Source organism: Arvicola amphibius, chromosome 1 (genome assembly GCF_903992535.2).
Source record: "Arvicola amphibius chromosome 1, mArvAmp1.2, whole genome shotgun sequence".
Classification (NCBI taxonomy): Eukaryota; Metazoa; Chordata; class Mammalia; order Rodentia; family Cricetidae; genus Arvicola; species Arvicola amphibius.
Window position 1 is genome coordinate 133,679,641 of NC_052047.1, and position 13,786 is coordinate 133,693,426.

Genomic DNA, 13,786 nt, shown 5'->3' on the forward strand with positions numbered 1-13,786 from the left:
ACCTCTGAGCCATCTCTCCAGTCCAACATTGGCGTTTTCAATGGGTTTTCTCACTGATACTATAATTGTTTCTTCAATCTGTCTTTCTGCTGCTGACTGCTACTGTTCTCAGGGTCTTTTGGGTGACTGTTACACATCCGGTCCTTTTCCTTAACCCTGTGTCTCCTGGAGTGATGGTTTTCTTGTGTTTTAGTAGAGTTCAAGACAGCAAAATGGTATGACAGACCAGAAGTTTGGTCAGATTCGCTCTTTTTGTATGTGGGTATCTGGTTGGTGGGTGCATATGTGTAATCTAAATGTAGTGCTGGCTGTGATATTCGTACATCATTTTACAGGGAATTAACATTGTCGCTTACAATTCTCAGAAACTGCTTGATGACTTGCAAAATTAAAAAAGCAAAACCTCTTGTGTGAAGCCCCTTGATACAGCTCAAAACTAAGGGTCCTTTTTCAAAATATGTAGGAAGTACTTCTTGTCTCCACCTTTGGTGCTGTGAGCTTTTGACGACTTTAGAGCCCATATTTACTTTTTCTTTTCCCCCTCGAGACAGGGTTTTTCTGTAGCTTTGTAGCCTATGCTGGAGCTTGCTCTGTAGACCAGGCTGGCTTTGAACTTGCAGAGATCCACCTTTCTCTGCCTCTCGAGTGCTGGGATTAAAGGCGCACACCACACATTTACTTTTCTGTGTGTGTGTTCCATAGCACCCAGGAGCAGCTAAGGGACAGCTTCTGGGAGTCAGTTCTTCCACCATATGAGTTCTGGGGATTGAACTCAGGTTGTCAGGGTTGGCCTGGCGGCCTTTACTAATTAAGTGAACCACCTCACCTTGCTTTTAATACTGCTGAATGACGTTGATAGCTCCCCTTCAGTGAACTTCAAAAGCAGGTATGGAATGTTGACACAAAGGTGCTTTGTTCGTTCAGTCAGTATTGGAGAGTTAATCTTCAAGCCCTGACAGCATGGACTTCACTGCTCCAGCATCTGGTCTGTTTCCTGGGACAGATAGTGTGAATCTTGGTGTTGAGCTTTCAGCTCTGGCTCTAGTGCCTAATTCCCCGCGTTACTAGCCAAAGTCTTTTCTCAGTTTTCGTCGTTCCAAATGTATTGTGAAGGAAACACTGAGCTTATAGCTTAGGAACAAGTATGTACACTCTATCAGAGTGTGCCAGCCACAGTCTGCATGCAAATTACCTCTTTCTGTGTAAACGTTCACCGCAGGCTGGCAGTAGCTCAGTGGGAGGGCACCTAGGACTGTTTGTGAGGCCTTGGGTTTGGTCTCCAGCATTGAGAAAAAAAATCATAATTAGATGGTCAACTGACAATTATTTTATATAAGTCTGTTGGCGTAGGCTGCTTGTTCGTTCCTGGCTGCCCCGACTTGAAATAACCACTCTGAAACTATATTATTTAAATCAGTGCTTGGCCAATCACGTAAGTGTATCGCTATCTAGCTCTTATATCTTAAATTAATCCATTTCTATTTTTATTTTACCACGAGGCTTGTGGCCTACCTGCAAGGTTCTCCAGCAGGTAGTTGAGCTCCATGGCTTCTCTCTGGCTCCGCCTACTCCCTCCCTATATTATCTCTTCCAGTCTGGCTAAATTCTGTTAAGCCATTGGCCCAAAACAGCTTCTTTATTAACCAATGGCAATAAAAACATATTCACAGCATACATCACCTCCCACATCATAAGTCAGGATGGTTCGCAAGTTATTGGATCCCTAGTTATTAAGGATACCTGTGCATTTTAGAAGCATGAACAAAAGTAGCAATAGAAGCCCTAGATTGCATCTGTAGACCATCATCTGGCTTTGGTAGTGTTCAGGATTTTTGATTTTCAGTAACTGCATATGTGAACCTCACTGTATCTTTTAGTGCCGCACCCTCTTACACTTGTGCTCATAGGTCCACATGAAGTACATATTTTGACTTTTTCCGTTTGCATGTATGCTATAGTTCCTTCTGAAATGAATGTGTCCCCACCCAACATCAGGTTTTCTTCTGTGGTGTAGTAGGAGAGGCTGACACTGTGAGCTCGACCCAGTAGCAGCAGCAAGGTTGTGCAGTGGAGTGGCTGAGCCAAGCACCGCCCCCACCCCGCCTTTCTCAGGAAATTAGCCCCATTGCAGAAGGAATGGCAGTCTTCTGACTTGTTGGCTCTTTCAAGAGTGAAAACTTTATACCCTAGCGAAGGGGCTTGTTCACCCAGGAAAACATGTACACGTGTTAATGTGCCCAGGAAACAGGGGTGGGGCAGTGTCTATTAAAATGACATCATCAGGGAAGTAGATACACCTCAGGTTTGAATGTGCCACCTTCGCCTCTGAAATGTCCCCGGGCACCTCATCTTTCACTTGGGGAAGTGCTGACTTAAGCTATTAGGGGTAGTTAGAGGTTTCCTTTCAGAATGGCACCTGGCTACATTGCTTTGGAACAAGCGCTAAGAGAAATGAAAGCGGCTACTCCCGGTGGCCACAAATACCAATTGGGGCACTGAGTACAAAGGCGCTTTCCCCTTGATCAGTGGCGTGCCGAGACAGTGCTTTCATTTTCCCAGGGTGCCCGCAGAACTTGGCCTGGGGTTGTCGTAGGGCACTGGCTTTCTAGTTTTCTGGGCTGGTGTGGGAGAGGAGCAATCTGAAGGTGAGAAACTAACTGTAATTTATAGAGGTCTGTATTTGGGAAATCATGACGTGAGTCTGTTGATTTAATATCACTCATGATTTGCCAACTGGTCCTCAGAACTTACTTTAAATGAAAAGCAATTGATTGCTTTTTGTTGCTTTGTTTTCCTTGAATACATCCCTGGCTAACCGTTATGACTTCCCAAATTACCTGCCTTGAAAAAGGAAAAGGAAATGCCTTACTGACCTTTTGTGTACGATTTGTCAGACTTAAGTCACCGAAGGTTCATCCTGTGGTTTATTTCATTAACTAATTTCTCAAGAAATATTTGTGCACATCTGAGCAGTTCTGTGTGGTTAACACAACACTGAAGAAGCAGTACAAATCTTGCCTACTGATTTACTAGGCCAAGGTAATGAAGTCCCTCCATCCCCTTTATAGGACTCTGTTCCAGGCTATTGCAGTAATTTAAAGCCCTTGTACCTTAGACTCTTGACCTTGTTATAACATCACTTTATAATTCTCAAAATACTTGGCTCCTGAAGATTTCCTTAGCACCAGCCATGTATTCTTAAAGAGCCCAATTTGTCTTCAGCGTTATATTACAATATCTCCTGTGCTGAGACCCAGTGTTCTCGGAGTTGCCCAACAGAAACCTTCCGTTCTTAACCATGGCACGCAGCCGCTGGCGTTTTCCACTTGGAGGGATACATTGGAACAGCAGCGACCCACAGCTTCACCAAGACGAGTGTGGAAGCAGCCACCTTCCTGGTTACTGTGAGGTCACTGAGAATGCTGGTAGTGGGGAGGAGCTGAGCTTCCCACATGACGCTAAAGGTAATTCTGGAAATAGAGGACGGGCATGCCAGCCATTAGCTTGTCCTTTGCCGCTCTTCACTGGTCGGTCGGCCTTTGTCCTCCCCGGTCGCTACAGAAGTCTAGATGAACGTTGCCCTTCCAGAGCTTGTACCTGGTGTCCTGGCAACCTAGTCATTGTTTGGGATTATAATATAATCTCACCATTTCTCTCCTTTTTACAACTCCTTGTATGCATTCCATCCCCTGATTTCTTCCATATTCGCGGCCTTTTTTCCATTGTTAGGTATGTGTATTCCTAAATATACGAATACCACCTGCTCAGTTGTTACTTGTTTGTATGTTTTCAGGGCTGACCATTTGGTACTGGATAATCAATTGGTGTGCTCTACCCTGGGGAAGACCATTCCTCCTGCTCTCAGCGTTGCCCATAGTTCTTTGTGTAGGGTTGAGGCCCCTTGAGCATTTCAGATCTCTAGGCAGCCATGTTGGTGAGACTTCATAGCGTCTCTGACATTTCTAGGATACCCAATCTCACATCAAACCCTGTTTCTCTGGCTCTTACAATCTTTCTGCCCACTCTTCACCCCCAGCACCTCTCTGCAATGACCCCTGAGCCCTAAGAGCAGGAGTTGCGTGGTAGATGTGTCTGTTAGGACCGGGCTCCACAACTCTCCATTTTGATCAGTTGTGATTTTCTGTAGCGACCTCCATCTGTTGTGAGAAGCTTGCTTGATGTGGGGTGAGGACTAAACTTACCTGCGGGTATAAGGAAAAATGTTTACCATGGAGTCACTTCCGGATCATGCTGCTTTAGTAAAGTGGCGGTTTTAGGTTCTCCAAGATCCATGACTTCACTAGCCCCAAGTCATTGGCTAAGTTTCTATTACCGGGCATGATTTCCCTCTTGTGAAGCAGGGCTTCAGTTCAACTAGAGAGTTGTTGGTTACCAGCAAGGTGTGTGCGCCACTGCTGACTGTCTGGGACCTCGAGCCATGCTGGTGGTTATGGCTCACAGGTGTCCTAGCAGGGCAGGCTGCTCATTTAACTCTGCTCCCCTGGACTTGGCTTTGCTTCACCTAGCTGTGCAGTAGCATACCTGTGCTGCCAGTGATTGTCCGGGTTTTGCTTTTGAAGGGGAAAATCATCTGAAACTGTCAATTGATGAAAGAAATGTCATTTGTGTGCAGTCCAGAGGAACAGTTGGGCCAATGAGATAGCTCAGCAGTTAAAAGCGCCTGCCCACTCACCTGCCATGGAAGCCTGTGACCTGAGTTTGGTCATAGAACCCAGTCAAAAGTGAAGACCTGTCTTCAAAAATTGCTCTCTGACCTCCACATGTGGGCTATGGCATGTGCACATCTACCCGTTACCTCCCCCCATAATAAATTTTTAAAAACCCAGAGGAATAAAAGCAAATGGAAATCAGAGGGGATACATTTAATTCCTGAATAGTGAGTTATTTATGGATATTATTTATGGATATTATTATGTTAGTTGTAACAGTATTTAATCAGTACACTCACTCCCTGGGAACACAAAGTTGAATATTTAATATTTGTGTGTATGTGTGTGAGTACATGTATGAGCACATGTATGAGTCAGGGTATCACCATGTATCCCAGGCTGCTGTTGAATTCAAGGTGATCTCCTGCCTTAGCCTTTTGAGTGTTAGGATTACATGTATCTGACTCAACATCCAGTATTTCTAGAGAAACTCTTTTTGGTTAAAAATAGATTGTCTCCAAATCTCTAGGTTAATCCCACGGAAATGCAGAGAAGTTAACCACTTTGGATGACTTGGGAAATCAGGACTAACTCAAAATGTAAATTTGAAAGTTTTAATTGCTTGTTCATTGCTAGTCTGATGTCAAAGTCAGCCTGGGCTATAGAAGGAGATCTGGTCTCAGGATGGTAAAGGAAGCTGGGCATGAAGGCACACGCCTTTATGTCAGCACTTGGAAGGCAGAGTTGGGCAGCTCTCGAGGCCAGCCTTGTCTACAGAGTAAGCTTCAGGTCAGCTGGGGCTACTCAGAGAAACCCTGTCTCAGAAAACAAAAAAATCAAAAGGAAAAAAAAAATTAGAAAAAGTTTAAAAAAATGATCCTAGAACAAATAGATTTCTTAGTGGAGAGACATGAAAATGTAAGTTTAGGGAAAGTTATTTCCTTTAAAATCTTGTTTTTTAGCATTTATTTTATGTGTATAGGTATTTTGCCTATATGTGTGTGTGGTACCTGCAGTAGCTAGAAGAGGGTATTGGATCTCCTAGAATTGACTGGCATTACAGATGATTGTGAGTCTCCATGTGGGTGCTGGGAACCGAACCCAGTTCTCTGGAAAAAGTGCTCTCAACCACAGAGCTGTCTCCAGCCTAAAGTTATTTCTTTAAACAACTTAAGAAAACATTTTAAAATTTGTGTGTTAGTGCATGAGCATACCATAGTGTACACATGGAGGTCCAAAGATAATTTGTAGGCTTTGGTTTTCTTCCGGGTATTCAGTTCAAGTAGTCGGGTTTGGCAGCAGGTGCCTTCACCTGCTGAACCATCTTGCTGGCACAGGGAAGCCATTTTTTATGGCTTGCTGTGAGCATCTAGTTGTAGCATTGGGATTTAAGGGGCAAATATACTTGGCAATGTGAGAATAACCTGGCAAGAGAGAGTGTGCTGGGCAGGGTGGCAACCTTGTCAGAGTATGAGCCTGCAGTATTCATGGAGAGGGAATTGTCACTGTTTTTGAGAGAAAAGGAATATCATTTTTATTAGCTATCCAGAAACATAAGGTCGGGAGTTGGAAACTGAAGTCAGTTTGAAATAAGTCACCCGACTGAGGAACCTGTTGGAACCTGTTGGCCCAGGGCTATCCTAATTCCTAGGACATTCGACTAATTGGATTCTATGAAACTCCAGAAGGCCTCATAGAACACTTAGAGTTCATGGGTGTGGTGGCACACACCTTTAATACAGTTCAGACAGGATCTCTGTGAGTTCAAGGCCAGCCTGGTGTACTTAGTGAGTTCCAGGACTGGCAGGGCTACTTAGAGAGACCCTGTCTCAAACAAACAAATGAAAAGGAGGAGGAGAAGGAAGAGGAAGAAGACCTGGAGCCATTACCATTCTTCTAGTGGCACCCTCCACCACTGGCAGTTACTTGCTGGAAAAGAATATCAGGGGGTCTTCCACAGGAGGCTCACAACCCCCCAGCTGGATGACCGTGGTGACGGTTGTGCTGTCGAGGGTCTTCTCTTGGCTACTGGTTCAGGTGATTCGGGCATATGGCGCTTCTTTCCCTCTCTGTTCCTCTATCTTTGCTTTCTATCACCAGACAAAGGAATCTGCAAAACTTGGCTGGTGAGTTTTGAAATGGAGGCTTGAGACACTGTTGTGCTATTTATTCCTGGTGGTGGGTGGGTGTCGATGGCTAAAAAAGCTGATTGGTATGCTCACAAAGTCTGGGCTGGATTTGGTCTGCCATGTGTATGCCATGAAGGAACTGGGCCTTCCAAAGCACAATGACATAGCCCATTTAAAAACTTTCAGTCTAGGGCTAGAGAGATGGCTCAGTGGTTAAGAGTGCTTGTTTTTGCAGAGGACCTGGGTTCAAATCCTAGTATCCATGTGACAGCTTAAAAACTTGTCCAGTTCTAGGGTGTCTGACACGCTTTTCTGGCCTCTGTGTGCATATGGTGCAAACATACGTGCATACAAAACATTAGGTTAAATATGGAAAATATTAAAAAAATAGAAATAATTTAAAACTCTTATAGTACATTAAACTCCTGAAACATTGTGAAGGGATTCTGCAGGCTCAAGGGATGCTCTCGGCCTTCTAAGAGGCCCTACTTTGGTTTAGTTGAAGGTGAGGTTTCAGGATAGTGTGTGTTTGAGAACACTTGTGCTTTCTTCTTTCTCTCTCTCTCTCTCTCTCTCTCTTTTTTTTCTCTTCGCTTTTTTTAGTGTTTAATTTTTATTTCTTTTTTGTGGCATCTATGTCTGTGTGAGAGTGTTGAATCCTCTGGAACTTGAGTTACAGACAGTTGAGAGCTGCTGCTGTGTGAATGCTGGGAATTGAACCTGTGTCCTCTAGAAGAGCAGCCAGTGCTCTTAAACTCTGAGCCACCTTCCCACACCCCTTTCTCTCTCTCCTTTTCACTTTCTCTCCCTCTCTCCCTCTCCCTCCCTCCCTCTCCCTCCCTCCCTCCCTTCCTCCCTCCCTCCCTCCCCTCCCCCCCTCTCTCTATCTCTCTTTCTCTCTCCTTTTAAGATAGCTGTTTGGGTAATATATACATGTTCTGAATTTGGTAATTTTGAAGGGAGGAGATGTTGAAATAATGTTGTCAGTTTATTCTTGAAGCAAAATTTACCCTGACAGAGGCTTCATGAGAAGGTGGTTAGGTCGTGAGAACAACTTTGGGCTCATCGGGAGGGCTGTTGCGTAGAAGAAAATCCTATGTGGAGATCCTGTTCTACCTTCTGACCATATTTCAGGCATAACTTTACATCCTCAGCAGCTTGAATTATTTAGCATCTTTTTGAGATTACATTTTTTATTCCTAATTATATGACAAAGATATATACCATGAAATATTTATCATATAATTATGATTAAAATGTGCAGTCTCCCCTAAGATGTGAATAATCACTTCTAAGTATTCTATATTTAACTAAAGGAGTCTGGTGGACTGCTAGGTCAAGCTGGTTCAGCATCCTGTTTGGTTGTACGTTAGAGTTAGCTGCAAGAGGAACATCGCATGGAGTGGGAAGGCTGAAGGGACCAGGGAGCTTTAGTGAGGGTTTCTACACAGCCAGGTGTACTGAAGGATGTTTTTTTGGGGGTCCCTTCAGTTCTTATTCAGCTCTGATGCCAGAGGCCTATTGCCACATGCTTTGCTTCCTACCCGAAGGATGTTAGATGAAATCTCCCTAGGGCCACTTTGCAGTCCTTTGAGTGGTTGGGATCAGAGAGCTGACTGACAGTTTTGAGTGACTGGGATCAGAGAACCGACAGAGAACTGATGCCCTTTCTTTCAGCATTCCTTCGCACCTTTGTCTGTGTTCCTCCAACCCTACCAAGCCCCACAGCACAACTATATAGGGTCACCCTAGTCTGCACTCTGTCGCAGGAGCAAGAGAGCTAGAGGCCAGCACAGCAGCTTTCGCAAATGGTACCCATTCATCCAAAGCCTTTGCTTTCAAGGTTGTGGAGGAAGGGCAAATGCCTGGAGGTGATGAGAGGTGCTAAAACCTCTCCAGGTTCTGCCATCTCTGGGACTTAATGAAATGTCTTTTCCTAAGAGCCTGACCTAAAGACCCACAGCTCGTTCTGAAGATTCAGACGTGTGAGCCCCTAAGCAGAGCCTCTGCTCGCCTCGAGTCCTCTTCTGTTTCCCTCTGTCATCCTTTCTCCAACTCAGAAGACGCTCAGGTGTTTAGGCTCAGTGGTGGGATATTTCTGTCAGAGGAACTTAGCACACTCAGTGCCTTTGGCCTCCAGCAGGAACACGTGTCAGTAAAGAATTTTCTCTTAGATATATATGGTGTTCAGCTTTACATTTATTAGCTTGTTAATTTGTTGTTCAAGTATATTCTTAGTAAATTTTGAACTGTATCATTGATTTTCTGATTTTTATTTCTTTTTCTTAGATGGTTTCTCTGTGTAGCGCTGGCTGTCCTGGAACTCACTTTGTAGACCAGGCTGACCTCAAACTCAGAGATCTGCCTGCCTCTGCCTCTGCTTCCTGATTGCTGGGATTAAAGGCATGTGCCACCACATCAGGTAGATTTTTCTGATCTATTAAACGCTTGTTATATTGATTCATCAGTTTCTATTTATAATTCTGTCTTTGCTTTATGTAATTTTTTTGCTTCTATGTTTTTAATGCATTTTGAGAATTGTAGTATTTGAGACCATATTATTAAGTATATACAAGTTTATGATTATGTCTTCTAGAAGGACGTTCCACCTTAATTATTACAAAGTATGGTGACTGTAGAGAGTTAGGAGCACTAACTACCCCTCCAGAGGATCCAGGTTCAATTCTCAGCACCCACATGGCAGGTCATAGCTGTCTGTAACTCCAGTTCTAGGGGACCTGACACCCTCACACAGATATACATGCAGGCAAAACACCAATGCACATAAAATAAAAATAAATAAAATTAAAAAGGTATTACAAAGTATGGATTTAATCTTTACTAATATCCTTTGCTTTAAATATGATTGTATCCAGTGTCATATTCTGTATGATTTATTTTTGTTAGCATTTGTATAGGATAAGCTTATATTCTATTCTTCAACCTTGTAAGTTTTGGGTATCTTTGTTTTAAGTTATATTTAAAAAAAGGCAAGTGTAGGGCTGGGTGTGGTGGTATAGGCCTTTAATCCCAGCACTCAGGTGGCAGAGGTAGGTAGGTGTCTGTGAGTTCAAGCCCGGTCTAGTTTCCCTAAACAAAGAGTCCCAGGCCAGTCAGTAATACATAGTGAGACCCTGTCTAAAAACAAAACAAACAAAAAAAAATGCAAGTACAATCTAATATTTTTATTAGGTCTTTTTTTTTTTTTTTTTGGTTTTTCGAGACAGGGTTTCTCTGCAGCTTTTTTAGAGCCTGTCCTGGAACTAGCTCTTGTAGACCAGGCTGGCCTCGAACTCACAGAGATTCGCCTGCCTCTGCCTCCCGAGTGCTGGGATTAAAGGCGTGCGCCACCACCGCCCGGCTTATTAGGTCTTTGAGAATGTCATACAACGTGTTTTGATTATATTCACTCATCCTTTATCCCTTATGATTAATGTGTGAATGTCCTCCACTGACCGTGCCTGTTAGAATGTTACAGAACCTTTAGGATAATGGATATAAGCTGCGTGTCTTGACCCCCACAAGGGTCACATATCACATATCCTACATAGCAGATATTTGCATTATGATTCATAGTGGTAGCAAAATTACAGTTATGAGGTAGCAATAAAATAATTGTATGGTTCTGAGTCACCACAACATGAGGAGCTGTATTAAAGGGTCACAGCATTGGGAAGGTTGGGGACCACTGCTCTAAGAGGTGGAATCTTGCTAGAGGACGTGGGTTGCTCCGAGTAAACCTTGATGTTTTCTAGCCCAGCCTTTCTTCTATCTGCTCTTTGCGTCCTGCGCCACTCGGATGAGACGAGGTGGGGACTGCGCTCTCGGCCACATACTCCACCTGCCACTTGTTACTCTATTCCCTGTGGTTTGACGTTTCTGTCCTGCCCAGTCCCACAGCTTTTCAATCCCAACAAAACACACAGATGCTTGTATTAATTATCAACTGTTTGGCCTATTATTATTATTATTAGCTTATTATTAACTAGCTCTTACAACTTAAATTAACCTATAATTCTTATCTATGTTTAGCCACGTAGCTTCATACCTTACTCAGATAGCATTCTCATCTTGCTTCCTCTGCATCTGACTGGTGACTGCAGACTGAGCCTTTCCTCTTCTCAGAATTCTCCTAGTCTAGTTGCCCTGCCTATACTTCCTGCCCGACTACTGGCCAATTAGCATTTTATTAAACCAATACAAGTGACAAATCTTTTAAGGGTACAAAAGCATTATCCCATAGCACTTCCCCTGTTCAAAACAAGAACTCTGAATCTAATCTCCTTTGTTCAGCTTCTTTCCTGACCACTATCCATAACAACTTGTAACCAATACTCTAAACAAAGACAAACATTCATAATCCATTGGGGGGGGGGGATGTGGGTGTAGTTTTCTTGGCTACTTCTTGCTGATTAGGGGCACTGATAATCTTACAGGGACCCAAAGAAAATTTAAAATTATGGTCAAGTCATGACTGAAGTATTCTTTGAGGCTGGATCCTTTCAGCCAGCAGTCTTGAGGCTGTTCTGGATGTAGAACTCAGAGGAAACTGCAACAGAGGTGCTCTGAATTGTTAGATCATTTGGGCCATTCACTCAGGGGGTCTTCCTTGTTCAAACCTTAACCCAGAATGAATCCACAGCTTCTAATTTGTGGAAACAAAAGCAAAACCTCTTCTCCAAAGTAACTTACATTTTGACTTAATCTGAACTCAAGGCATTTTCCAAATCTACAGGCTGGAATAATCCAGCAGTGTTTACAATCAAATGTCTTAGCAGCTGACAAACAAATCAAAGACAACACAACATACAGTATCCAGACTCGATGTGTATTTTCCATCTTTATGTGGCTTTTTAAAACTATTTCTCTTATTTTTATTTTTAATTTTTGGATTTTTTTTTTTTTTTTGAGACAGGATTTCTCTGTTTTCTTTGAGTGTCCTGGATCTCACTTTGTAGACCAGGCTGGCCTGAAACTCATAGAGATCCACCTGCCTCTGCCTCCCAAGTGCTGGGATTAAAGGTGTGCACCACCACACCCAGGCCTCGAACTCACAGATATCCATCTGTCTCTGCCTCCTAAGTGCTGGAATTAAAGGTTTGCACCACCACGCCCGACTATGTATTTTTAAGGACTTTATCCTTTTTCTTTTATCTCCCAAGCATACACACACACACACACACACACACACACACACACACACACACTGTAAACTGTTTAAAGGGATTTTTTTTTCCATCTGAATCTGTCTTTATTGAATATCTTTGTCTTTTTCTGACCACACAAGTCTTTAATTTGCTAAGCTAGGATTAAAGCTACAACTTTGGCAGTTGGATCCACCCTACTCCTTTGGCTTCATTGTTTGGCTGTCATTGCTGTGATGTTCAAGCACAGGGTGATCAAAGTGTGAGGTGTGTGCCAGCTTGACTAGGCAATGTATGTGATTTAAAAATACTGTGCCTTACTAATGGCACAAGATGGACTTGGCTGGAAACAACTGGAAAAAATGACAGACGTGTTTCAAATATTTGCAGCATTTCCTGACACCTACAGTGAGAAAATAAACTGGCTGACAAAATGAACCAAAGGGGTCAAAGGATTGTTCACAACATATCAGGCCATGCGACATTTACCTATCTATCTGTCTGTCTGTCTGTCTGTCTATCATCCATCTATGTATCTGTCCATCTATTTATTTATTCGTGTGTGTGTGTATGTGTGTGTGTGTGTGTGTGTGTATGTGTGTGTACATGCCACAGCCCATGTGTAGAGATCAGAAGGCAACTTGCAGGAGTCAGTTCTCTCCTTCTACCATGTGAGTTTGGGAGATGGTCAGGTTTGGCAGCAGGCACTTTTACCTGATGAGCCACCTCATTGGTCCTTTCAGAATGAATTTCTACCTTTTCCCAGGGCAGGCAGCTGGTGACAGAATGACTCTGTGACATTTCAAGTTTCAGTGTGAAATGGAGACTCATCTTGGGAGGGTCTAGTGAGATCACCCTAAGTCCGGCTGGGAAGTACTGCCCTGTGGTGGGAGGTACCCTCAACAGTGCTGTGGCTGGTTCTCAGCAGAGAAGGCAGCCAGGGAACCTGTGTTCTGGACCCCTCTGGCTAGCTGTATGATCTTGATGGGACAATCATTTCACCTGACTCATCTTTATTTCCAGGTGGCTGTGGTTTACTGGTGATGTGGGATTCCCTTCTGTATGCTGTGAATACCATTGGTTAATAAAGAAACTGTCTTGAGCCTGTGATAGAGTAGAATAGAACTAGGCAGGGAAAACTAAACTGAATGCTGGGAGAAAGAAGGCGGAGTAAGAGGGAAGCCATGTAGCCCCGCTAGAGACAGATGCCAGACAGAACTTTACCCATTAAGCCACAGCCACCTGGCAATACACAGATGAATAAAAATGGGTTAAATTAAGATATAAGAGGTAGCCAATAAGAAACTAGAGTGAATGGCCAAACAGTTATTTAACTAATACAGTTTCTGTGTGTTTATTTTGGGAGTATGGGCAGCTGGAAAATAAACAATCAACCTCCTTACTACAAATTGGCACTCCATCATGGTCAACTATCTATTAAAACTTGAGAGTGCTTGGAAAGGAATTCTAAACACTAAAAAACAAAGTTTAACCACATTTTTTTTTTCCTGAATGGGCTTAGCTTGCTGGCAGCATGCTTCAGCTCCCTTAAGAGAGGTCTCTCTGATTCAGTGGTAGCAGATATACAGCCATGTGGCTTCCCAGCCATGGGCCGTGCTGCTAGTATGAACTCTGACTCTTTCAGGAAGCTGAGCATTTAAATGCAGTTTGTGAGCAACATGCTATGATTTACTTAATATCAACATAGACCTGCTGTGTGCCTGAAAATTGGGCTGTGAGCATGACTCGAGCTGAACAGACCTCTACCCTGCCATGATCGACTGGGCAGAGCCAACAGGCAGGGCCCTGTTTGCCCTGGCCACACCCACTTAAAAAACAAATG